This window comes from Micropterus salmoides, unplaced genomic scaffold, assembly GCF_014851395.1.
Source record: "Micropterus salmoides isolate LMB-PRFRI ecotype aquatic unplaced genomic scaffold, ASM1485139v1 Ms_hic_scaffold_7, whole genome shotgun sequence".
Taxonomy (NCBI): domain Eukaryota; kingdom Metazoa; phylum Chordata; class Actinopteri; order Centrarchiformes; family Centrarchidae; genus Micropterus; species Micropterus salmoides.
In genome coordinates this window covers 36,376,360-36,402,521 of record NW_024044459.1, presented here as the reverse complement: position 1 = coordinate 36,402,521, position 26,162 = coordinate 36,376,360, and the positions used below count along the sequence as shown (strand labels likewise).

The 26,162-nt window shown below is 45.5% G+C and overlaps 1 protein-coding gene, 1 non-coding gene and 1 pseudogene across 2 annotated transcripts in view; all 3 read right to left on the bottom strand.

Moving 5' to 3' along the window:
- The window catches only part of LOC119891530 (scavenger receptor cysteine-rich type 1 protein M160-like), a 667,824-nt gene that overhangs the window by 460,603 nt on the left and 181,059 nt on the right, over positions 1 to 26,162 (bottom strand). The window lies entirely within an intron of this gene.
- On the bottom strand, positions 3,817 to 22,846 carry LOC119891524 (annotated as a pseudogene).
- Positions 24,876 to 24,976, bottom strand: LOC119892557. Its single transcript, XR_005442590.1, has one exon. It is a non-coding gene; the product is annotated as a small nucleolar RNA U13 (small nucleolar RNA).

The following is a 26,162-nucleotide window of genomic DNA, read 5'->3' as shown; positions in this document are numbered from 1 at the left end:
TAGAGGAGAGAGGAGCTCAGTGCATCATGGGAAATCCCCCAGCAGTCTAGGCCTATAGCAGCATAACTAAGGGATGGTTCAGGACTCACCTGAGCCAGCCCTAACTATAAGCTTTATCAAAGAGGAAAGTCTTAAGCCTAGTCTTAAATGTGGAGATGGTGTCTGCCTCCTGAACCCAAACTGGAACCTGGTTCCACAGGAGAGGAGCTTGATAGCTGAACGCTCTGGCTCCTAGTCTACTTTTGGAGACTCTAGGAACCACAAGTAACCGTGCATTGTGGGAGCGCAGTGCTCTGGTGGGGTAGTAAGGTACTATGAGCTCTTTAAGATAAGATGGTGCCTGACTTTAAATTCTATTCTGGATTTTACTGGAATCCAATGCAAAGAAGCTAAAACAAGAGAAATATGATCTCTTTTCCTGGTTCCTGTCAGAACACGTGCTGCAGCATTCTGGATCAGCTGAAGAGTCTTAATGGACTTTTTCGAGCAGCCTGATAATAAGGAATTGCAGTAATCCAGCCTAGAAGTAACAAATGCATGGACTAGTTTTTCTGCATCATTTTTAGACAGGATGTTCCTGATTTTTGCAATATTGGGTGAAAAAAGGCTTGAAATTTGCTTAATGTGAGACTTAAACGACATCTCTTGATCAAAGATAACGTCTCGGGTTACGTATGTAACCGGAGACGTTTCCCTTCGAGGGAACTCGAACTGCGTCAGTGATGACACTATGGGAACGAGATACCCACTATGCCACACTGAAAGCCTTCACCTGCCCCAGCATGCAGTAACCCGTAGGCACGACTAAGAGGAGAGCGTTCGGGTCCCGGGGCGCAGAAGGAAGGTCCAGACTGTAAAATTGGATGAACATGTGCAGAGTGGCCAAGCCAGCTGCCTCACACACCTCCCGAAGAGAAGCCCCTGAGAGGAGGCGCCCTAGAGGCCGCCATGCCTCTAGTAGAGTGTGCCCTCACAGCCATAGGTGAAGGCAAACCGCGCACCTGATAGGTCAGGGAAATAGCCTGAACTATCCAGTTGCTGATAGTGTGTCTAGAAGCGGGGAGCCCAGCCTTGGGGGATCCAAAACACACCAGCCATTGGTCTGCTTTCCCCCACCGGGAGGACCTCAGAGTGTACATACTCAATGCTCTGACAGGGCAGAGCAGATGTAGTCTCCCGTCCTCCACCGTCACATGAGGTGGGGGATGAAACGCCTGCCATACTGGACGGCACCTTAGGGATGTAGCCCGGACAGGGGTGCAGGACAGCCTTGACCTTCCCCGGGGCAAACTCCAGGCATTGAGGAGACACCTAGAGTGCCTGGAGATCCCCCACCCTCCTCAGAGAGGTGGTAGCTAGGAGAAAGGCCATCTTAAGGGTCATGTGCTTAGCCTCAGCCGACTCCAGGGGTTCGAAGGGGGCCTCCGCCAACGCTTCGAGAACCACTGTCAGGTCCCAGGTGGGAATCCTGGAGCAAGTCACGGGTCTCATCCTCCGGGATCCATGGAGGAAGCGCACGACCAGCGGGAGCCTCCCCAAAGACCCCTCCCTCAGAGGACCGTGGAAGATTATGTCCGAGAAACAGGGCTACTAACAGTAGACTGACACCGTCCTGACGGACCCGCTCCAGAACGCATAGGTCTGCCATGGTGCAGAAGCTGCGAGCCCCATGACCAAAGCCGCCGCGCCGCCTCAGCGACCGCAGGACCCGAGCCACGGGGAGAGGGCATCCGGCCGTCTTCGGAGAAAAGAACCGCACGAGACCTCAGCCTCCTCAGGGCCACGTCTGCACCATGGCAACTTTGTTGCTTGTTTGGTAGAGCTTCGTTCTACCAAACATATCAGAGCGCCTGCTGATAAGAAAAAAGCTGGTTTGGCCTGTGTGCCGGCGTTCTTTATACGCCTCCAGTTAAGCCATCCCACGCTACCGTTCGAGCAACGCCAATAGGATTGGAGTAGTTTCATTCATAATTCAGCCCTGCCACGCCTAGAGGCGTTCCCATAGTGTCGTCACCGACGCAGTTCAAGTTCCCTCAAATGGGAACTCCAAAATTCCTCACAGTGGTGCTGGAGGCCAGGGCGATGCCATCAAGGGAAACTATATCTTTAGAAAATGCGTTACGGAGGTGCTTGGGGCCCAGAACAATAACTTCAGTTTTATCTGAGTTTAACATTGGAAATTACAGGTCATCCAGGTTTTAACATCCTGAAGGCACATTTGAAGTTTAGCTAACTGATGAGTTTCATCTGGCTTGATCGATAGATATAACTGAGTATCATCTGCATTACAATGAAAGTTTATGGAATATTTCCTGATAATACTGCTTAAAGGAAGCATATATAAAGTGAAGAGGGATTTGGTCCGAGCCCAGATTCATGTGGAACTCAATGACTAACTTTGGCATGCATGGAGGACTCATCGTTAACATGTACAAACTGAAATCAATCTGATAAATAGGACTTAAACCAGCTTAGAGCGGTTCCTTTAATGCCAATTAAATTTTTCAGTCTCTGCAATAGAATATGATGGTCAGTGGTATCAAATGCAGCGCTAAGATCTAATAACAAAGTTGGAAAAATAGATATACTGAACTCAGTGTGCTGATTGGTGTGGCTGCTCCCCAACAGAACATTTAGTTTGCAATTGAACACAAACCAGTCACAATAGGACAAAGAGAGAGCAGAGGAATTAACATATTAACCCTTTGTTGGTGTTGCTGTTTGATATTTAGACATTTTAACTCTTTAACTGGGACAGATGTGCAGTTTAACCAAGACAGTAAATAAAATGAGTTAACAGTTACCTTATTAACACTTTCATTAATTTGAACAATCATTTCTATAAACGTTGAGTCACCAGAAACACTTCTTTGTACCCTGATGGTGTTCAGCTGTTATATAAAAGGTCAGTTCAGGAAAAGTCTTTAAATTTGAACTGAAGTGGTTAAACTCACACATGGATCATTTTTGCCCCTTAAAGCAGCAGGAGCCACATTTGATCTGGTCTGTGTGAAAATGGCAGCTGCTATAGAAATCAATATACAATCCTCTACTTATTAGAGGTGAAAAAGTGAAAACAAACTGGCTCTAATATCTCTAATATATAATATATAAACTTTACAGAAAACCCAGCGAAACAGAGAAGAGCCTGAATGTTACAGAGGAAACAATTATTTTCAGTAAAATAGGTCAGAAGTTTGAATAAAAATGATTAAACAGAGTCACTGGGTGATTTAGATATTAAAAGCCTGATTGATCAGTACAGACAGACTGAAATCAACATTTTGTCACTTAAAGAATCAGAAAAGATCCAGAAATCTCTTAGAATCTAGACTGGAGCTGACCCAGAGGGACAGATCAGCAACATGAAAAGATTTTATTAGAACAAATATTTGGTTTTTTTCATTGTAACAGCAGTTCGGAAAATTTTGTCTCACAGTGACTTTCGCTATGTTTTATTTGAATATCATCACCATTCACTCCTCAAAACTTATAATCAGAATCAGTCTGAGATCAGCTGTGTGGTCAGTGCACCTCCAACATGATAAGCCTTAATCTGTGAGGCTAGACTAAATAACAGAAACACTATTGTTTAATTCATTACGGTTTAGGTCTTTTCACACGGGAAGCGATGTTGTGGAAATAGTATCTTGCTGGTGAGTGATGGAGCAAATAATTGAGTTACAACAAACTGTTGTCTTTGAAGAATTTATTTAACAAAAGTGAATAAACATAGAAGTACTAAAACACATATACAGCTGCTCCAGAGACCTGCTGGGAAGCATAATCATTTACACAGTCTACTTTTCTATGTTTTGGGGAACAGAGATACTTTTCCGGCCTTGAACGAACATTCAAGGAGAGGGGAGGAACAACAAGAGGGGAAAACACTAAAACAATCTCACAGCTCTGACCTAAACCCTAGTAAATGTGGACCGACTAACATAAGTAGTATAGGAGAAGGTAAGGTTAAGGACAAATAAACACAATACATATATATCTGTAAGACATAACAATAATAGTAATAATAACAGTAACAATAATAATAGTAAAAGAAAATGCTTAAAATATTAAATGTAAGAGGACACAATCATCATAACAAGTGACACTCCTCCTGCGTAGTCGCGGAGTCGCTCTCCCCTTCTCATGTTAACAGACAGTGAGACAAACGCTCTGCAAGTAAACGGTATTTCAGTGGCCATGGTATGCATCACAGTGTAGTCTACTGCCAAAACTCACAGTGAAATCTGTTTCTTGAAACCAAATGAAAACAGAAAAAAGGACAAACATCTGAAACTGTTCTGTTGATGAGATGTTTACATGAAACAAATCCTCATGAAATGGAACAGAGAGATGTGTTGTTCTGTATCAACACTGGTGTGTTGTTCGGTTTGTATTCATTAAACTCTTCAGCTTTCTTTCTGGCCTCCTCTTCATTTGTCTTCTTCAGATCCTCCATTTCTTTCTTATGTTTCTCCATAATGTCTTGTTTCTCTTTTTCCTCTTGTTCTCTTCTGATTCTGTCCTCTTCCTTTCTTTTCTTTTCATAATTTTCTCTTTCTTGTTCGTATTCTTCTTGAAGCTTTCTAAGTTTTCTGTGTTCCTCCTGTCGTCTCTGTTCATTTTCTTCATATCGTTTTTCCCACCATTCTCTTTGTGTTTTCTCCCAGTTCTCTCGTTCTTTTCTCATCTCTTCTCTGCTCTCCTTCAGCTTTCTGTCAATGGTTTCCTTTTCCTCTGACTCTGATCTTATATTTTGTTCCAAAGATTTACATTTTCGTTTCAACTCCTGTCTTTGAATTTCTTCCTGTTGTTTTCTCTTGTCTTCTTCTTCTCTCATTTCCTGTTCTTTCTTTCTCTCCTCACATTCCTTCTTTATCTTCTCCTCCTTTTCTTTAAGTTGTTTTTCTCTCAGTTTTCTCTCTTTTTCAGTTTCTGCTCTTTCATTCTTCTTTTCATCTCTTCCATTTCCTCCTCATGTTTTCTTTGAAGCTCCTCCCTCTCTCTCTTCATCTCTTCTTCCTTCTCCTTCAGGATTCTCTCCATTTCTTTCTTTATAGCTGCCTCGGCCTCTTGTAGCATCTCATTGGTGTAGCAGCTGCCTCCATTTTCCTTCACCATGGTGTCAATCTTGGTTATCAGCTCACTGACTTGTGTGCGGTTTTGTTCATCATAGTTATCAAACACATGGTATCTTCCTCCACAGTCAGAGATCAGCTTCTTAAAGGAAGCATCACATTTATTTTCAATATATTCTTCAATGGAAACTTTCTCACGCTTTAGTTTATCTCCTCCAGTTAAAAGAATGATGGAGAACTTTTCAGCATTTTTCCCAAAGACTTCCTTGATGAGTTTTAATGTCTCCTTCTCCTCTGGTGTAAATCTGCCGACGTGTAACACCAACAGGAAGACATGTGGTCCTGGAGCCAGAAGACTGATGCATTTCACCATCTCCTCATAAACCTCTTCATGGGTCAAACTATTGTCAAACAGACCAGGAGTGTCGACCACAACGACCGGACGACCGTCCACTTCACTCTGTGCTTTCTGACAAAGTTTGGTGACTAATTTTTGACTTGATTTGTTTATAAACTCATCTCTTCCTAGAATGGTGTTTCCTGTAGAGCTCTTTCCACTTCCAGTCTTCCCTATCAGCACAATCCTGAGACTCTCTGGGCTCTGCTCCTCATCATCACCTGGGAAAGAAGAAGACCTGGAGTTACTTTAAATATTCTCAGCAGCTACAGTGAAGGTTCAAGACTGTGATGATCAACATGGTTCAGGACACAGAAAAAACATTTCAATTCAAAGTACTTACAAGTGATCTTGTTCTTCTTTATTATCCTCTCTTGTTGTATGACCTTTTCCATTTGTGCACGTGCAAATGTTACACCTGTATAGCAGGATGGTTTATTTTCAGATTGTCTCATCTTTTCCACCATGTCCAGCAGCTCTGGGATCTGCTGCTCGTCCTTGATGTTGAGAACAACATATCTTCCTCCACAGCTCTGACGGAGCTCCTGGATGTCCTTGTTTTCCTTTACAAAGTTAACAACAGCTGGAGCTGCAGGATCTGACTCCACAGTGAACAGAATCATGGTGAAGTCATCGACTCGAGAGCTGAATGTGTTCTGGATGGTCTTTAACTCTCTCTTGTCTTCATCAGTGAGGGGACCCACAGGTAGGACCAGGATGAAGACATGGACGCCCTCAGGATCACAGAGGGAGATACACCTGATTGATTCCTCCATCACTGCCTCCTGAGGTTTTCCATACAAGGCAGGCAGCTCCACCAGGGAAACCCAACGTCCACACACCTCTCCCTGATGTTTAACACACTCTGATGAGTTGGAGACTGAATGAAACTCTGTCTGACCTAAAATGGCCTTGGCTGTTGAAGTCTTCCCTGCTCCTCTCTCCCACACAGAACCAGGTTTAAAGCTGGTTTGATGTGTTCAGACTTTGGTCTGATGGTCTCTTCAGTGAAGGTGAAGAAGGTTCCTTTGTTTTCATGCACAATGTTCTCAATCTTCTCCATCAGCTGTCCATGGTCTTCTTCTACCATCCTGTAGTGTCTTCCTCCACAGTCTTGAAGCAGCTGGCTGACAGAGCTACTTGTTCCATCATGTGTGCTGATGACCATTGAGTGTTTAAAAGCATCTTGACCAAACAAACTCAGGATGAACTTCAGTGTTTGTCTGTTCTCCTCAGTGAAATCAGAAGGCTTCACTAACAGCAGCAGAACATTTGGTCCAGGAGGACAAAGAGTCTCACAGCTCTTCACCTCTCTTCTCAGCTTCTCCACAGTCAGACTGAAGATGTCTGGAGTTTTCACTACTGTTAATGGTTTTCCTCTCCACTCTCCACAGGTGGCCACACTTTGCCCGGTTGGAGAAGTTTTTTGGTGATTAAAACCTTTGTCCCTGATGATGAAGTGACCAAGTTTTGTCTGATTGTTCTCACATTTTCCCAGCAGCACAATCCTCAATCCAGATGCTGTAATACAAGAGAGACAAAGTTAAAATTAAAGCTGCAAGCAGCGTTGGGCGGGCCCTCGCACGTGTAGCACGTCGGGGTGTGAGGCAGCCGCATTGCATATTCTGGAGCTCTGCCGGTGCGGCTGTGAATTTGCTGCGCGCTTCGGACGTTGCATGAAGGTATTATATGTGACTTCCTGGGTCCCTTTGGGGTGCTACATAGCACTTGGCGCTATGAATATAAATTAATATTGACATGCAGATGTGTTCGAGGTGGGACAGTTATCAAGCACGTAAAGTTTTGTTCAGATGTGAGCATGTACACTGTTACAACAACTTCATGTGTCGTGGTGAAGAGTTGATCTTTGACGCCATGCCACGGACACGCCCATTGACGAAAACTCACAAATAGCACAACTTTTCATCGTCAATGCCTTTAGAAGGCACAGCACAAATTTGACGTCGATCCGACTAAATCCCTAGGAGGAGTTCGTTAAAGTACGAAGTGTGTAAATCATCCAAAAATATCCGTAAAATACAAAATGGCCGACTTCCTGTTGGGTTTAGGGTATGGGTTCTTGAGGCTTTTTTGTGCGTCTTGATATGATACATGTCCCCAGAAACTTTCATGCATGTAGGTTAAACGTGGACAAGGGGCTAATTTTTCTAGGTGGCATTAGCGAGTCATTTTGCCACGCCCATGCGCGAAACCCATAAAATATGAAATTTTTCACCACTTCTGACATGTGTGCAAAGTTTGGTGAGTTTCAGAGTATGTTTGGGCCCCCAAAATTGAGCTTACTTTGCAGAAAAAAATCTCTTCAGTTTCAATAGGGACCTCGCACGGTTCGTGCTCAGGCACTAATTAAGTTGCTAGCAGCGTTGGACGTGTTCTTGCACGTTACATGCATTGGGACCGATATAAACATAACTTCCTGTGTCCCCTACATGGCGCTATAATGGCAGTAACTATAGGCCTAAGTTATGTCACGGTACGTCAAGTGTTGAACACATCATGAAACTTTCATACCAAGAGGCTGCAAGAGGCTTCTTTTTTTTTTTTACATCTGGACATGATAGATGTGCTAGAGAACTTTCATACATATAGGTGAAACATGCCACAGGGGCTGCTTCATTGAAGTCACTTCCTGTTACCAACAGGTGGCGCTATGACTATGAGTGAATATTAGCATGTAGATGTGTTCAGGGCGGGTATTTCATCATACATGTACAATTTGGTACAAATTTAAGCATATGAACACTGACGTTATTCCAGCTTCCTGTATAATGGTCTAAATAATGGTTCATATTCAATTTGTGACGCCACGACACGCCCTTTTGCGAAAACTCAGTTTGTACAAGTTTTAAGACAAGTTCAGAAAAATAATTTGAGCACATTTCATGATTTTGTGAAAGTGACATCTAGTACTTGATTTTCGCCACATTTTGCACATAGCCTTAGTAGAACATAGGGAAGTACTGACACAAATTTCATGTCAATCAGACAGACCTCTGTGGAGCTATGACATCACTTTCTGTTTTGACTGTAACCTACAGGAAGTTGTTTCTTTATAAATTGCTTATTTTTTGGACTTTCAAAAATATTTTAACAAGTTATAATCATGAGGGTCCACAGAGTCTATGTACAAAGATGCGTTTTTCCAACATAGGCGTGGTCAAGTGGCCAATTGGTGCCAAATGTTCAGGGCATGGGAATGTACCAAGCAAGTGTTCAATGCATTTTCATCTCAGAGCGTCATTACTGACGCTTTCAGGATGACAAAGCCTAATTATTTGATGCTAAAGGTACCCTTCAGCAGCCGTATGAAACGCCACAGTTTGCTACATTGCAGCCACACAAAGGAGGCTAACCCTACCTGCCAGCCGTAGGGCTAGCCGGTCACATGGATAAAGTCAGTGACTTAGGTTTAGGCACTAACATTTCTGATGGTTATGGTATGGCTTTGAGGGGCTGTCAACACCTTTATCATGAACATAGCTAGCACTTCTGGTCTGTTCGATACGCCCCAGAGCGTATCATAGAGACGCATCCGGTAGCGTCTCATAAGCCGCGTTTCCACCAAAAGTACCCGGGACTTTAAGTCCCCGGATCTCTTTTCAAGGAAGTAAAAGGTTCCTTCAGCTCATTGTTGTGTGCGTCTCCACCGTGGTCTAAAGACCTGTGAAGATTAGGCAAATTAACCAGCTGACGTAGGCTGTAGGCCTATAGGCTGTACAGGCATCATTATTTGTAACCACTATCCATGAGCAAAATTTATAAATGAACATAAGATTTGACTGGAATATAATGAAAAAATACAGGCCATTTTGTGTGGGAGCATAATGAAGAGACACACGATAAAGTTTGTTACAAATTTAATAACAATCTGGATAAAACCATCAAGTTCTTAAAATAAGTACAGCACAAAGAAAGCAACACAAAAATAAAACCGCAAGAGTTTGGAAGGTTATTAAAACATTTCCAGCCGACAAGAGCTGCAGATCAGCTGCAGGACTCACGTCAGTGTCCGCCTGTAAACACACCGCTGCACGCTGGCTGCTGTTTCCGAGCGATAAATTTAATGCCGACATACGATCTCAGGCGGACATCAGCGAGACTTGGCTTGGCTATCTGACTGTTGATTGAGATTTATTGGTTTGCAAACAGTGGAAAAGAGAGGAGCAGTCGTAGAAAAACAGCCAACATGCTCGATTTAAAGCCAGTAACCTCTACTCGCCCATTCAGAAATTCACAGCAAGCCCCACTCCCCAAAGTACCCCCCGAGCAGGGACTTTTTTGGGTGAGGGATAAAGACCCTAGAACTAAATTTAGACCCTGGTCCCTTCAGTGGAAACGCAGTGAGTTCCTCCAAAGGTTCCTAGTTCCGGGGTATAGTTCCGTTGGTCGAAACACGGTTTTAGAGACGCACCCGGGGTGTCTCACACAGATGCTGAAGGGTACTTTTGGTGAAAAAAAATAACTACGCTTTGTCACTTTTTCTGAAAGGGCTGGTATTGGACACCCTGAGATGAGAACGGTCTGAATTGGACAGATTTGAGATACTGGGAATATGACATCACTTCCTGTTTTAACCGTGACATACAGGAATTTGTTCCTTTATAACATTTTTTGCATTATCAAAATTCTTTTAATAACTTTCGGTCATGAGGTCCATAACTTTTACATCCAAAGTTTAGTGCAGATTGGACTTTCTGTCTAGGAGGAAGACGAGTAGGTTTCACATATTTAGCACACCGTGAAGGGGAACGAGACACTGCATCGGTGACGACACTATGGGAACACCTCTGGGCATGGCAGGGCTGAACTATGAATGAAACTACTCCACTACTCCATGACTAAGAGGAGAGTGCATGGGTGCCGGGTGCAGAAGGAAGGTCCAGACTGTAGGGAGAAGCCAAAAGTACCTGGAGATCCCCCACCCTCCTCAGAGAGGTGATAGCGAGGAGAAAGGCCATCTTAAGGGTCAGGTGCTTGGCCTCAGCCGACTCCAGGGGTTCGAAGGGGGGCCTCAGCCAGCGCTTCGAGAACCACTGCCAGGTCCCAAGTGGGAATCCTGGAACGAGTCACGGGTCTCATCCTCTGGGATCCACGGAGGAAGCATACGACCAGTGGAAGCCTCCCCAAAGGCCCATCCCTCAGAGGGGCGTGAAACTCTGCAATGGCAGCCACATACACCTTGAGCGTGGACGGGGAAAGGCCAGCAAAGAAACGGTGCTGGAGGAACTCCAGTATCATAATCACCGAGCAGGTAACTGGGTCCACCGCCCGTTCTCTACACCCAGGTGGCAAACAACTTCCACTTCAGGCCATACATCCTTCTCGTGGATGGGGCTCTGGAGCTGCGGGTGAAAGACCCGCCCTCCCGCCTGGGACAGCAGGTCTCTCCTCAGAGGGACCTGCCAGGGCGGGATATTATGTCCAAGAACTACACTCGGGCCGGCCAAAACAGGGCTACTAATATTAGGCTCCAGAAACTCCAGAAAAAGCATACAGATGCAGCCTTGGCCACGTCTGTACCATGGCATCCAGCTCTAGTGGGGCTGGGGGCGAGAGGGAGAAACACAGTGGACAGTGCGTAGTCTCTTGAGACGCAAACAAGTCCACGTCTATGGGGCCGAACCTTTCGCACAATAACTCCACCACCTCGGAGTGGAGTCTCCATTCCCCGGGCCTCAGGCCCTGTCTCGACAGTAGGTCTGCTCCTAATTCTGGGTCCCAGGGATATACATCGCTCTGAGAGACAACAGTCTCTGCTGGGACAACAGGAGGATCTGATGTGCCCCAGACCCCCCTGGTGATTCAAATAGGCCACCACTGCCGTATTGTCGGTCCTGACCTGGACGTGGTGACCGCGGAGGGCGGGCAGAAAACTCCTCAGAGCTCTGAAAACCGCCAACATTTCCAGGCAATTTATGTGCCAAGAGAAATGATGCTCCTCAAAAGCGGCCGTCCATGACCACGCCCCCCCTCCCCCCGTGAGTGAGGCGTCTGTCGAAATATTTGTCCGGCGACATGACGCTCCCAACACGGGACCCTGGGACAGGAACCAAGGTTTCCTCCATACAGACAGGGAACGAAGGCACCTGCTTGTAACTCGTATCAGACGTAGCGGATTTCCGCTCGGGGAGAATCCCTTGGATTTCAACCACCACTGCAGGGCTCTCATGTGCAGTAGGCCAGAAGGTATTATACTGGACGCTGCTGCCATGAGACCCAACACTCTCTGAAAGTGTTTCACAGTGATGGTGCGGCCCACTTGCACTCTCGTCACTGTGGACAAAATGGACTTGACGCATGCCGGAAACAGGTGGGCCTGCATCGTCATTGAGTCCCACATCCCCGTTGAGTCCCCCTAGGAACGTAGTCCGTTGGGCGGACGTCAGCACGCACTTCTTCGCGTTGAGCCGCAGCCCCAAACGCAGGGGGCGAGGACAACATCTCGATGTCAAACCACTAACTCTCTAGACTGGGCCAGAATGAGCCAGTCGTCGATGTAGGTCAATATGCGGATGCCCTGGAGCCTCATCGGGGCCAGAGCTGCATCCATACACTTGGTGAACGTGCGAGGGGAGAGTGTAGTGGGCCCCCCTACTTGAAACCTCAGGGTCCCCCGGGTCCGTTGAGACAGAATGAAGGTCCTCAGATCCGTCGTCTCGGGGGGTTGTGGGCAAGAGCGCCGCCTTGCGTCCCAGGTTGGTTGAGGGGGACCACGGGAAGCGACGCTTCGCTTCTGGCTTCTGGCTCTGGAGTTAGATGAGGGCTGAGCTCGTCTCTCCTCGGCCGTCCTGGACCCAGACCGGTGGGGGAGATACTACTCAAACGCCTCTCCTTGCGTTTTGATGTGCTGGAACCTGCTGATGACAGTGTCTACTGCCTCACCAAACAGGCCAGTAGACGTGAGGGGTGCATCGAGGAGGAAAGCCTTTTCCTTTTGTTGGATGCCCGAGAGGTTGAACCACAAATGGCACTCTGTAGCCACCAATGCTGCCATGGAGCGGCCAATGGAAGGGCCGTCTCCTTGGTGACACAAAACGCTAAATCCGTACCTCTACGGAGATCGGTTAAGTCCTCCTCAGAGGGGCCTCCCCCTTGGTCACAGTTTTGGAGCAGATCGGCCTGGTACGCCTGCAGGATGGCCATCGTGTGCAGGCTTGCACCAGCTCGACCCGCCACCGTGTAAGTCTTGCCCACCAGGGATGTCGCCCGACCTGGCTTGGTGGGCAGCGCCGGTGTCTTGAGGGATGATGCGAGGATGGGAGAAAGGTAGCTCGCTAACGCCTCCTCAACCCGAGGCATCACTCCATAGCCGTGCTGCTTAATGTCTGCCACATTGCTGTAATCCAGCAGAGGGGAAGTAATCAGTCGTGCGGAAAAGGGTCTATTCCAAGATTTACACAACTCATTGTGTAAATCAGAAAAAAATGGCAAAGATCGGCACGGGGGCGGTGCACGGTGCTGCAGAAAACACTCATTCAGTTTACTGCTGGCCTGTGGCTCCTGCACAGCCAATCAATGCTTAGCTTGGCCACAGCCCTCGTCACCACCTCCAATAACTCATCGTAGCTGGGCAAAGACTGATGACGTCAGCCCGGCTCCCGGAAGTCCTCCTCCATGATGCTAAGCACGTCTATCTCCTCGGAGCCAGACTGTGCAAGCCTCTCCGGACTCATACCTCGGGCGGGAGAAGCCGACAACGGGCTCCCGGGACCAGGAAAAGGCCTCAGCCGTCCTGATGCCCTCAGAGATATTGCGCTGTGATCCCCAGGACCGCAGCCGCCGCGACGCCTCAGCGACTGCAGGGCCTGAGCCACAGGGAAAGCGCATCCGACCATCCACCGAAAAGAGAGCCGCACGAAAAGAGAGCTGCCTGGGCGTGCGACATCCCTAGGCAGGAAACACACATCTTGTGAGTATCCCCAGCTGTGATGAAGCGCGGACAAGGAAAAACACACTGTCGGAACTGTTTACTAGACATGATCACTTCTGCTTCGTCGGGATATTCCAGGTAAGACGATCTTCCAATAGTGGAGCGTTCAAACACACTCAGAGTGCCTGCTGAATAGAAAAAAGCTAATGTGTCCTGTGTGCCGGCGTGCTTATATACGCCTCCAGTTACGCCGTCACATGCTACCGTTTTAGCAATTGGAGTAGTTTCATTCATAATTCAGCGTTCCCATAGTGTCGTCACCGACGCAGTTCGAGTTCCTTCGAAGGGGAACTATAAAATCATTGAATTGACCCTGCCTATATTTGGGACAGGCCTTTCATTCCTCTTGCACAAAACTGTAACTACTATGAAACAGTTTATTTATTTCAAACAGAATGTTACTTGTTTAAAACTTATCCAGTAATAATAAATACACATCATTCATTTGATCTAGCTCTGACGGACAACTTGTGCGCTTTTATTTTGAAGGCAGCAACCTAACGAAAACAGCAACACGGTGCAGGATGAGAGAAGTTAGCAGACAGAGAGCGATGGACTTAACATGACAGGATTCACAACTTGGATAAATCTTTTGATCGGTGGACCCTTACATACAAAAGGAATATAAATAATCAGGGAACGGACACATTCGAACTTAACGAGCGCTTCAAAGATAACAGGGATCTGCACTTTTTTTTCCTTTTCATCTCTAGTACCATGCCAGTTACATCGGTAAATCTATAAGAATTTGTCTTTGGGGCTCATTGTTTCTGTTAAATGAACTGAACGATTAAATTGTGGAGAATCTAACCGATCTAACGATGTGTAGTGTAGTGAACCAGCCAGTGTTGGTTTAATTATTTTCTGCCAAAAGGAAAGAATCCACCATATCTCTCCCGGAGGGAAAGAGGGGGTGACTCCAGCCCCTAAGTACCCAAAAGAGGGATGAAAGGTTTGCTCCACTCCAAGTACTGTTTGGGAAGTTTCGACCATAAAACCTACCACCTCCGGTGAAGTTGAGATAACAGACTCTATGCATGACTGTTAAAATGACAATAGTAACCTTGTCCAGAGACTAACCTCATCCTGAACCAGGCTGTCAGGACCTCTATGGATATAGGTTACCTCAGACATCAAAGAACCCCTTTCTTTCAGTCCTGATTCTCTACCCCACCAAAACCTTTTCACGCCGATGTGAAGCTGATAAGGAAAACCAGACACCAGAGGGAGGACACTACCTCAAATTCCTTTGTGTGGACAAAGAATGTTGTCTTCTCATAAACTTTCCTTATTACTCTGTTTAGCTAAATAATCTGAAAGAGTTCTCCTCACTTGTTCGTAACTATGTTGAAAAGAAGAAACCTTGAAGAATTAATTTGCAGTTCTCTTAATCTTCATCAATGCTCAGTTAAATTCCTGCATTTAATTTATGTTTAACTAATGCTTTGTTCCAAGTCTTTTTTATATACTTTCTTAGAAATGATATCGTACAGCAATATTATCATGTGTTAAATAGTCAATTTTCCTAGCTCCTGAGCCAAGAATTTTAAAGTTAAATAAGTATTTCTTCAGTAGGGCTAGGTATCGAGTTCAATACTTTTTAGGCACCGACCGAATTGGTTCATCACCATTGTTCGATACCTAAAGGTTCTTGTTAACGCCAATGAGCCAATAAGCATGCAGCATTCTTGATGTGCCCACATCTAAAAGTGATGTAATTGGCTGTGGTAAAAGACATGGAGAAAATAAAAATAAAAAGTGTGGCTTGATGCAACAGCGCACGATGTAATATAATAACTGCTGCCAAGAGCGGCAACACAACAAACCTGGTGAAGCCCTTGACTGTGCATGGAATAAACTTAAGAGCAGAAAGTTGCTCCGTCTTTGCTGCAACAAGACAGAGCCGGTGCAGTCATCGTCTCAGCGCCCTACTGTCACCGAGCTGCTCAACATGGCCACCCTACGAGCAGTGTTGGGCAGTGTCGCTACAAGTAGCGCCGTTACTAGTTTAACTACATTTCTCAGTAGCTTGGTGGCAGGGTCGCTGTTTTCTGAATCAAATCAAATCAAAGCTCTTTTATTGACAGAGTAGCGCAGTAGCTTCCACATTATATTATATATTACATTATATTACTCTGTGCTGTATTGTTTGTAATCTGATGCCATGTTCTTATAACTTTTATATATATTCTAAGTAAGAATGTTTAACAATCAGTATTCTCCTGGAAGTTAAGTTCAGTTAAGATGTTCCTTCATCTGCTGTGATCACTGTGAAATGTTAACTGGTAACTATTCTAATTGTTATGGACAATTAACAATAACTTTTAGTTTTATCAAATGCTTAAGATTAAGAACTTTCCAAGAGTTGATTGTGGCATGCACTGCGCTCCCTCTCTCTTCTGTCTTCCGCTCCGCTCACGGCTCTTCGGCAACCCCTAACACTTCGGCCCAGCAAAAGTCAAGACTTCGGCCCGTCAGTACTCATATTTCTCACAGCAACGATAGTTAAGTATTGTAACTCCAGATTCTATGAGTATAGGCGCAGCCCTCTAAGGCCGTCGCTATTGGGTTTATCCCTACAGCACTGATAAATTTTGTCTACGCCCACCCACAGCGTGGGCCTCTCCTTCGTCCGCACCTTGTATATATACAACGGTGAGACCCAGCCATCAGCTCTCATAGTGCTTTTTCTTCAGCACTGAGAACCAAGGACCAGTGAGGCCCACTGCTTAGAGGGCTGCGCCTATACTCAAACTAGCGCCAAATCCCACTGTGGAGCGGCAGGCTGCGACATGAGGAGGAAATGAGGACATGAGGAAACGCTTCACCAGCGGGTGAGCTAACACCCTTCGTGGTAGGACGAGATGGCAGCCACGTAGGTTTTAACCATACTGAATGGCAGACCTCTATCCAAGAGCAGATGAAGGAAAGAAAACACCCCCGGTAGTGGACAGGCTACGGGGTCCAACTCCTGGTCCAAACACTAGCGTTGGAACGCCGACCATTTGGAGGAGTAAGAGAACTGACTAGAAGTGGCTCTCTGGATTGTGCACACCACCGCCGGGGAGAGACCTAAACTCTCCAGGCGCCGCCGCTCAGCCAGCTTCAGCCCCTGTGGGTCTGGCCAAGAAGCGGATAACTCTTGATCACATCTCCCACCTGAGAGAGGGCATCCCCCTCCAGGGGAGTTTCCACGGCTGACCTGACAGCAACCGCTGGAGGCAGGGAAACCAGGATGCTCTCATGCGCTCCGGAGCCACCAGGAGGACCGCCATGGTTGAAAACTGCAGGCGGTCCAAGAGGCGCAGGATCAGCCGAACCAGTGGAAAAGCATACAACAGCTGAGCCAAAGGCGTCCACCCCCAGCGGGGGGTCACCCCAGTGAGAACCAAAGGGCACACTGAGCGTTCTCTCGGTTGGCAAACTACCTGTGCCATGCCAAATCTGAGCCAGATTTCGACTATCAGTTCTGAGTGAAGGCGCCACTGGTCTGGGCGAGGGCCGCCCCTCGACATGATGTCCGCCCCCCTGTTCAACACGCCGGGGATGTACTCCACTCTGATGGAAAGCAGGTGAGTGTGCGCCCACAACAGCAGCCGCCTGGCCAGGCTCAGTAGCTCCGCTGAGAGCACCCCACCCTGGCAGTTTATGTAGGTTGCTCCAGCCTTGTTGTCGGTGGAGCAAAGGGGCGAAGTGTCAGACCACTTTCCACACTGTGAGAAGCTCCAGCACATTTATGTGGAGAGGCATGTGAGCCCGCCACAGACCGCCCACCACCTGAGAGGCAGGTCCCGCCCCAGCCCATCAGGGAGTCGTCTGGGAACCACCACATGAGCCGCTGACATGAGGCCCAGGAGCCTCATGACCGCAAATGCCCTCACCACCCTTGGCGACCACATGGCGGAGCAGCTCTGTCAGAGCGCCCATGCGCTCCTGGGAGAGCCGCGCTTGCTGGTGGAAGGAATCTAGCACCACACCCAGGTACGTGAGCGTCTGGGAGAGAAAAGGAGCGCTTTTCTCCCAGTTCACCGTGAAACCCAGACGAGACAGGTGTGCAATGAGCTTGAGCGTCTGCACCAATGCCTTGTCCCGGGACCGCGCCAGCAGCAGGTCGTCTAGACAAAACAAGACTCTGATGCCCGCCTGCCGCAGCAGCTCCAAGGCCATCACGACGCACTTGGAGAAGGTGCGCGGAGCCAGAGAGTAACTGAACGGCAGGCGGTTGTACTTATACTGGACGCCCCGGAAAGAGAAGCGCAGGAACTTCCTGTGTGCTGGGATGACGGGAACGTGAAAATAGGCATCCTTCAGGTCGATGGAGGTCAGCCAGTCCCCCTAGCACACACAATCCAGCACCTGCTTTACCGTCAACATGCGAAAAGGTCTGTCCATAATCGGTTTGTTGAAACATGATAGGTCCAAGATGGGTCTCATCCCCCCGGTCTTTTTCCTGACCAGGAAATAGCGGTACCGAGAGGTATTTTGTAGATAGCCTGCTTCTCCAGGAGCCCCTGAAGCTCCGCCTGGAGCCGGAGAGGTTAGAACTGTCTCCACTATCCCGGTGAAGGGGTGAGGGGGGAAAGCGAACTGCAGCCTGTGGCCGCGGCGGACCAGGCTGTCTATCCACCTGTCTATGGAACAGGAGACGATCCACTCCGGGTGGTGCTCTGAGAGTGGTCGGGCCAGCTGATAAGGTGCCCTGGTGGCCATGAAGTGTAGCCACTCAGCTGCTCCTGCCGCCGTCGCAGGTGGGGGAAAGCCACCTGCGACCCAACACGCTCCGTCAGGCAGATGGAAGCACCGCCCTGCGTGGCAAGTGTGTGTGAGTCAGCCTGACAGCTAGGCGTGTTGCTCTCCCTCAATGCCGAGGGGAGTGAGCCACCGCTAACCAAAACGAGGACGGCTGGACGCCACCGCTTAGGGAGTGGGTTACACCGTGACAGCTCTCCACGGCCTCCGGTGTGAGGTGGAGAGGGCTCTCTGCCTCCTGGGCGGCGGAGGGCGGCGGACCACATCATGTCAACCAGCGTCAGGAAATGAGGACAGTAGAGCCAGTAGAGCCCGTCCAGGCCAACCAGAGCCTCCACCAAATCCTTCCTGACAGCCTTGGTGATGGCGGACTGCAGGAGCCACAGGATACGATGAATCTGTGTCAGCCAGACACGTATCCAGGCAGCGGTGATGGCCACGGCAGTGCACTCCGTGAGCTGTGCTCTGGCTCCGTTGCTAATTTTGTCGTTTTTTTCCTGCCGCTGGGAGACCCAAGGATGGAAGAGGAGGACCCACATGACTCCGGCTCTTCCGGCAACAGCAGGCTGAGGGCTTTGTCCAAGGAGTGAGTGGGCTTCCACACCTCCTCCTTTTGAACGGTGAAATTATCCAGAACAGACATTGTGAGCCGGGAGTGAGTGCTCGGACGGTGTGCTCCGAGCGGAGATACACCTCGCAGCAGGGATGGAGATCATGATTTAGCCTGTGTGGCAGACGCCGCACACCCGTACGGAAGGAGTGGCGCCACACCCTAGGGCCAGTAAGCTTGCTTGCAGACATTCTTCTCTTTAATCTTCTGCTCTTTAGAATAGCTCTTAGACAGCTCAGTGCAGAAGAAAATCGGGTGGGTCTCACCGTTGTGTATATATACAAGGTGCGGACATAGGAGAGGGCCACGTTGTGGGTAGACGTAGACAAAATTTATCAGTGCCGCGCAGGTGGTGTACAAATTCAACAGGCAGTAAGACGAAACAAACCCTGCATTCTGTGCCCAGTTGATGTCCTTTAGCCTTTAATCATTTAGTCTGAAACTCCTAGCCAACTGTGTGTGTGTACTGTTTAGCTCCAGGTCACTGGACGGAGAATTCAACTTTTGATTTGATACTGACTGATTGATTAAACTGATTTTAAATAATTAAGCAATTATTAACTAGTTGATCACTAGTGAAGAATTGTGTAATTATTAAGTCATACTTAAGGCGTCCTGAAGGCCTTGGGCAAACGGAAATTCAGGTGGTGCCCCAAAACAAGTGCTTATGATAATAGTATTTCCGAATATTATTATTCATAACTTTATTAACCATGAGTAGGTATGCTAAAGTATCATGTCCATACTGACATATTGATCATACGTTTAAACATTAATATTTGTATTAACGATCTGAGCAGCTTAGAAGCAGCTAAAGCGGCGACCCCGCCGGGTTTAAGAGGTTTAATACATCCAAAGAACTTCTATAACAACCAGACCAGGCATTTAATGGGGACCTGCGTTTATTTGTCAAAATGTGTTCTTACACCAGGCCAGTGAAGGAGGTAGGCGGCTATTTAGGACTCGGCTATTAATTTTAAAATAAACTTTATTGGTAAATAGACCTGGCCTATATCATGAGATGCAGCTCATAGGGAAAGTGTGGATATAAGTTTTTTGAATGTGCAATGTACTACGTGGGCGTTAAACACATTTATCTTGATTATAGCGCCACCTACTGGTTGATATGTGTCATTTTTTGCACCTGAGGTGTCTCCAGCCCTGTAAATTTGGTTTGTTTTTGTAGAAAAGATGTAACAGGGTCAGAAACAGTGAATTGAAATGATTGGCAGCAACCGGTGCCTTTACAGGAAATACTGTTTTGTCCAAACAGAGCAGTGGATGTGGAGCTCGGGGTTTGATGGGAATGTGAGTGTTAGCATTAGATATTTTGGATATTTCTAAGAAAAGGCAGCATCACATTTCTCCTAAAATGTATCTAGGCATGAATTTACTTACTGTGAGTCTTTGGGGTTTTCTCTGATAGTGAGAGTTGTTCAGGGATTTTTGCACCATGCAACCCTGTAAAAAGATGACATCATTAATTTGCAGTTTAATTTTCTAATTTAATCAAAGAAGATTTTTGAACAAAGGTTTCACTGCTTGGTCAGAATTGTTTCTGTACCAGCAGCTTTAACAGCATCTGTGAGAGAAATCTGTGTTTGCTTTTGTTTTGCACTTTGATGATCACCTGGTAAAGAAGCTGTTGTGTCCTCAAACACATCACAGCTGACTTGCTCTCCATTGTTCTCCTTCACGATTTGATCAAAGTGTGTTAACAGCTCTGGAAGTTCGAGGTTCTTCTGCTTCAGGTATCTGTATCCACATTTTCTGATCAAGTCTTTTAATGGAGGCTGTTCCATGTATTTGTCCATCAAACCTGGACTCTCCTCTCTGGGTGTTGATATCAGAACCAGTGAATGATCAAATGATCGATCACTGAAGAGTTTCAGGACTCTGCAGAGCCTCAGTTTGTGTTTCTCAGTGAAGTCTTCAGGCTGTAGAACCAGCAGGAACACATGAGGTCCAGGATCAGAGAGTCTCACACAGTTTGTCACATGTTCTGTCAGTTTGTGTTGAGAGATGTTGGGATGCAGCAGATCTGGGGTGTTGATGAGAACTATTTCTTTCTCCTTTAACCGTCCTCTTTCTCTCAGACAGCGGTCTGGTTCTTCCTCAGTGTTGAACTTAGTCTCTCCCAGTATGAAGTTCCCCACTGAACTCCTCTCAGACCAGCTGTTCCCCAGCAGAACAACCCTCAGCTCAGACACTGAAAGGATAACAAAGATTTAGAAAAGGTGGAAAAAGATCAACTCAGACTTGCATTTATTCATTTACAGTTTAATTTCAGTTTAACTTCAGGTTAGTTACTTCTCACAGATTGCACCTATAAAATACTGCAAACTCAGATATTCTTAAACAGGATAACACAGTTCAGTTTGACTCACTGTGAGGAGGCAGGACGCTCATGCTGCTAATGCGTTTCAGAGGCAGCAGATCATCTGTGGTTGAAAGAATCACACAGCATTTGTTTACTTATTTATTTATCAGATGTAATCTATAGCAGACTGTTTTGTAACAGTAACACTGACATCTTTTTGGATCATTAAACCTTTGGACCAGATCTGAAACAAAAAACCTCCCAGAACCCAACAGAAGCAAAAGAGAGACCCAATCAGAAAGTGACCGTCTGAGAGTCCATTTGCATCTCCTAAGTTATTTGACATAGTGAATCACAGACCTGAGACCTGCAGCAAAACAAACTAGACTGAATAAAACTGGGATCCAGCTTTGATTCGAGTGAGATCTATAGCCCAAATAATCAGATAGTATCCCTCATTTTTCTACTTCATTATGGTTATTATCACAGGTATGAACATGTATTCATGTAGTTTCTGTTTTAAAATGATACAACTGCGTTATTTACATCACACAGAGACACATGTACAAACAATCACTCACACCTAAGGACAGTTTAGAGTTCCCAGTTAACCTAGCCTGCATGTCTTTGGACGGTGCACCAGAAGAGAACCCATGCAGACACTGAGAGAACATGCAAACTCCACGCAGAAAGATCTGGGACAACCAATGTTCCAACCCAACCAAACTCTGTTTTGTCACCACCTAGTGGGACTGCGATGGTTCTGCACTTTGACAAAGAATGCAGTTAAAACCAAACACAATACAAAAAATATCAAATCGAAATTCTGCATTAGTGCAGGTGTCAAGCTCCACATGTCAGCTAGTGAAGAAAAGATAATCATTTAAAAAATATTGATCTGTGCTTTAATTTAAGAATGACAAGTCTCAGTGCAGGAATCTTTAAATAAAATGTGATAAAGAAAGTATAAGTGATAAAATATGATGTAAAGCTTATTTACATCATCGACGTGTCCAGGGGCATCAGCAGATGTATATGCACAACTCACACTCTGAGTTTATCAGTGACAGCCAGGAAAGACCTGGGGGATAATAACCATGAAAGAGTGGTGATGACTGGAGTCTGGCAACCCAGTCTGTGTCCTCTGTGAGGGACTCCCACAAAAGCTGCGACAAATCTAATGGAAAGAGACCCCCAGGGTTGCCCGAGAGGGGGGGAGGATGAGCACCCCAGTTGGATGGACACCAACCAACAAATGACTATGAGCAAGCAGAGTGATTGTGGAAAAATCTGCAAGAACGATCGTGGCTTGAAGATCCACCAAATGTTTGAAGTGCCTGGCAGGAGGAGGAGCAGCAGCACAACGATACGTCAGTGCTGCAACTAAGGAAAGTCAGACAGGTTGTCAGCAGAGCCTGGAAGATCCTGGAAAATCCTGCGAGAGGGGGAAGATGCCAGAGTAGTAGAGAGTGGCTGACCAATTAGACCAATAGGTAAAATGAGACTGACCAATCAGCTGAGTTTAATTCAGGACTCAGACCTGATTTAACATCTGAGGACGCAGCTCTTTAGTTATCTGTATAATATGTGGACAGAGAGAGAAGAGTGTTATCCAGACTAACACAGTCTGACTGGACTCACCTGATGCTGCAGACGCCATGATGTCACTCTGCTGGAAACACCAGAGGCCGATTCAACTAGAAACCAACTGCTGGGTTTGAGAGCCTGAAGAAGTAGAATGGAAATCTTAATCACAAGATTCAAACAAGGATTTTTAGGACAACATGGAGTTTGGTTACTGCAGACAACAATGTGAAGACCTGTGTGTGATTTTACTGTAAATGTCCCTAAAATGAAGCATTGATGTTTAACTCTAAGAATTATTTCACAGGTCACACTGAGGAGATCTACATCTCAGTGAATCCTCCCTCAATGATTTATCTGATTAAACAAAAACAAAATAAAATATTTAAAATATATATGTGTATACATGTAAATAGCTGCATATAGTATTGATCAGGTAGGCCTAGTTGGTCTCTGCTTTAAAGAGTAACACCTAAAAACAGGTGCTCAACAGATGTAAAAAAGACTCACCTCTCATCTCAACGTTCACAGTAACAGTTTACAAAACATTCAGGGAACCGTCTCATTTTTACTGACGTCACTGTCATAATTATTCAAAAAGTTGCATTTCTCACGTGTGACAGAAACTTTTCTCTCAGTAAATCTCCTCATTTCAGAGACTTTAGAGCTGAAACAGGGACTGAAAACAGATCAGGACTCTCGGTTCAGACCAAAACACACACAGGTTTCGTCAGCTGAGAAGTTGAGATTTAAAAAAAACTTTTTTAAAAAAGTGTGATGTCTTTGCCAAAATGTTTGAAAAGGTTCTTGTGTAAATCAAACCAAACCCTCACAATCACAATATGTACATGTGCTGTTTACGGATGTGAAAATACACGATGTCAACTGCTTGAGGTAAAAACTGTTTTATCATGTTTTAAAATCTCCCTTATCAAGTCATTTATTCTTCAAGTGTCTTCTCTTTCTTTTACAAGTTTCTTCTTTGTAACAGTTTGTCTTCTCTTGTTGTTGTTCTTGTCTCAAACCAGAAGAGAAGAGCAGCAGCTGTGCTTGGACATTTTACCTGAAAGAGGATCACAACAGGGTACAAAAGAAGTGAACTTTGGCCTCCTCATTGCTGCAGAGGGAGGCGGAGGCAAGCAAGAGATTGTGGGTGTTGGTGTTGCTAATCCCTTTAAAACAGTTCTTTACTGTCTTAACATAGACGATCCTAATGAGTGAAGTATTCAGTCGAGCTCATATAAAAACTTTTACTGAACATCATTAGGAGCCTTTGTTCAGTCAAAGCTCATGGACTCTGAAAAGTGTCGTGGCAAGTTGGCCAATTCTCAGCGTTCACCGTTTGCGCTGGTCTGCTTGAATTATTCACATGTTTATACACTAAAACTACATCATCAAACTCAATCTCACAAAAATGCCTGTAAAGCTCACATACAAAATGTATATGTTGTAAAAATGATGTATTTGTTCATATATAATCTGCTAGGAAAATATTTGTGCAAGACGTTTTTATTTCAAGTTGTCTGCTCTTGTTTTCACACTGTTGTTGTTGTTGTTGTTGTTTGATGAAGAAGATGAAGAGGCTATGGCTCCATCTAGTGGATCAAAATAAAAAATAGAAGTTCCCCCAGAAACATAGTGAGCGTTTGACAATGACCTTTATCAGGCTGCAAAAACGAAGTTTATATATTTAAATATTACATTTGTTTGTATAGCTATAACTTCTACTACAAAAGCATTTTTTAATATAATTATATTATTTATTAATAATATAATATTATCAATAGTCTATATAATCTATCATTATTGTATTACAGATATCGGGGACAACTTTGAGTTCTCGCCTCTTTATGTATTTAACTTGCATAATGTTGATTTTTGGGTCAATTTTTTACATAAAAAATAGTGTTTTCATTCTTTTCTTTGTTTACCTAACAAAGAAAAGAATGTATCAAAAACAGATCAACATCTTGGCTACGTGTTTTATTAACTTCAATATTTTTTTTAACTTTGTGTTAAAATGTAGCGGCTCAGATACACAACACTGGTTTTTGGGCTGTTGACGAGACTTTGATCTCTTTTCTTTCTTTCCTGCCAATGAACACGGGGACACGTGACGTCAAGACTCTGTAACCATGTTTAATTTTCACAGTGACACAAGAACTCAGGGTCGGTTTCCAGTCCAGGATCAGAAAGGCTGAGGCGCAGTGCGTAACAAGGAGCAGGCCGCACCTGTCACGGATGGACCGTGAACACACCGATCATCACGCTCATGAACTGGAAAGATCACGCGGACAACATGGCGCTGAGAGTCTCTGTAGCGCCGCTCCAGCTGTCTGACTCACGGTGTCACATGTTCGCGGATCGATACTTCTTGATGTCACCCGCTCCACGAGCTCGCGTGACGCCGAGCAGCAGCCCGCGGTCAGATCACCGCGTCTGCGCGCGTTTAATCTGAAATAACAGCGAGAAAAGCAAGAGTTTTGTTCTCCAGCTGCAGAGGTGCATTGTGGGAGTGACGAGTGAAGCGACAGCGACGCCTGGTGCTGTGGAGGGCAATAAAAAAAGAACCAATACTTTACTGACAGGCTTCTCTTACAATTGCTCACTTTACATAACAATTAGGGAAAAGAGAAAAATATAACTAAATAGACTATTATTAAAATTTAAATCTACAATCTAAAGACAAAGGAGCGCAGATATGTACAGTATTTTACAGTATGAACAGACGTGTCATTATAAATGAATTAAACATTAACACTGAGTTCAGGTGGAGCTGATGTTGAACGGAAACAATCCTTAAAAACTACAGTATTGTGAGTAACCAGAGTATTGAAGCAGAGAATACCAGACATTAGTATTAAACAGATAATATTGCTCAAACACGTTGTTACTGAGAGTCCGTGTGTTTTTAACACTCTTAGGGAGGAGTTGAGTTTATGGTTTACAACTGCACCTTCATGTTTCACACATACATACTTGTGACATACATTGTGTTAAACGTCGGCTCTTATGCATATCAAACAGAACTTTAGTCCCGACTCACACGTTACACCTCGTTTATCTTGAAGCCAGAGATCCTGGGCTGCACGGCTCAGAGTTGGGGTTCTGCCTCAGAGGAAAACAGATTGTGTGACCTGGGTGAAGTGAAATCGCATTTTCTTTTGTGCTGCAGAACTTACTGAGAGAATCAATGTTCCTGGAAGTCATGTGACAAAACCCTGATGATCAAAACATTTCATTTTGATGCATTTAAGTTTGCTAACTTTGTCTCAAAGACTTGGAAAAGAAGGCAAATTAGTTTATTTAATTAGATTTAATTGTGAATTGCTTATGTGTATGTTGATATATGTGGATGTATGTGTGCGTGGATATGTATAGATATTTATTCTCCTTTCTGTATTGTTTGGCACTGTATATACTGAACTCTGGTCCTGGCCAGACTGTCTTTTGGTGTCTTGTAAGCCCACGTG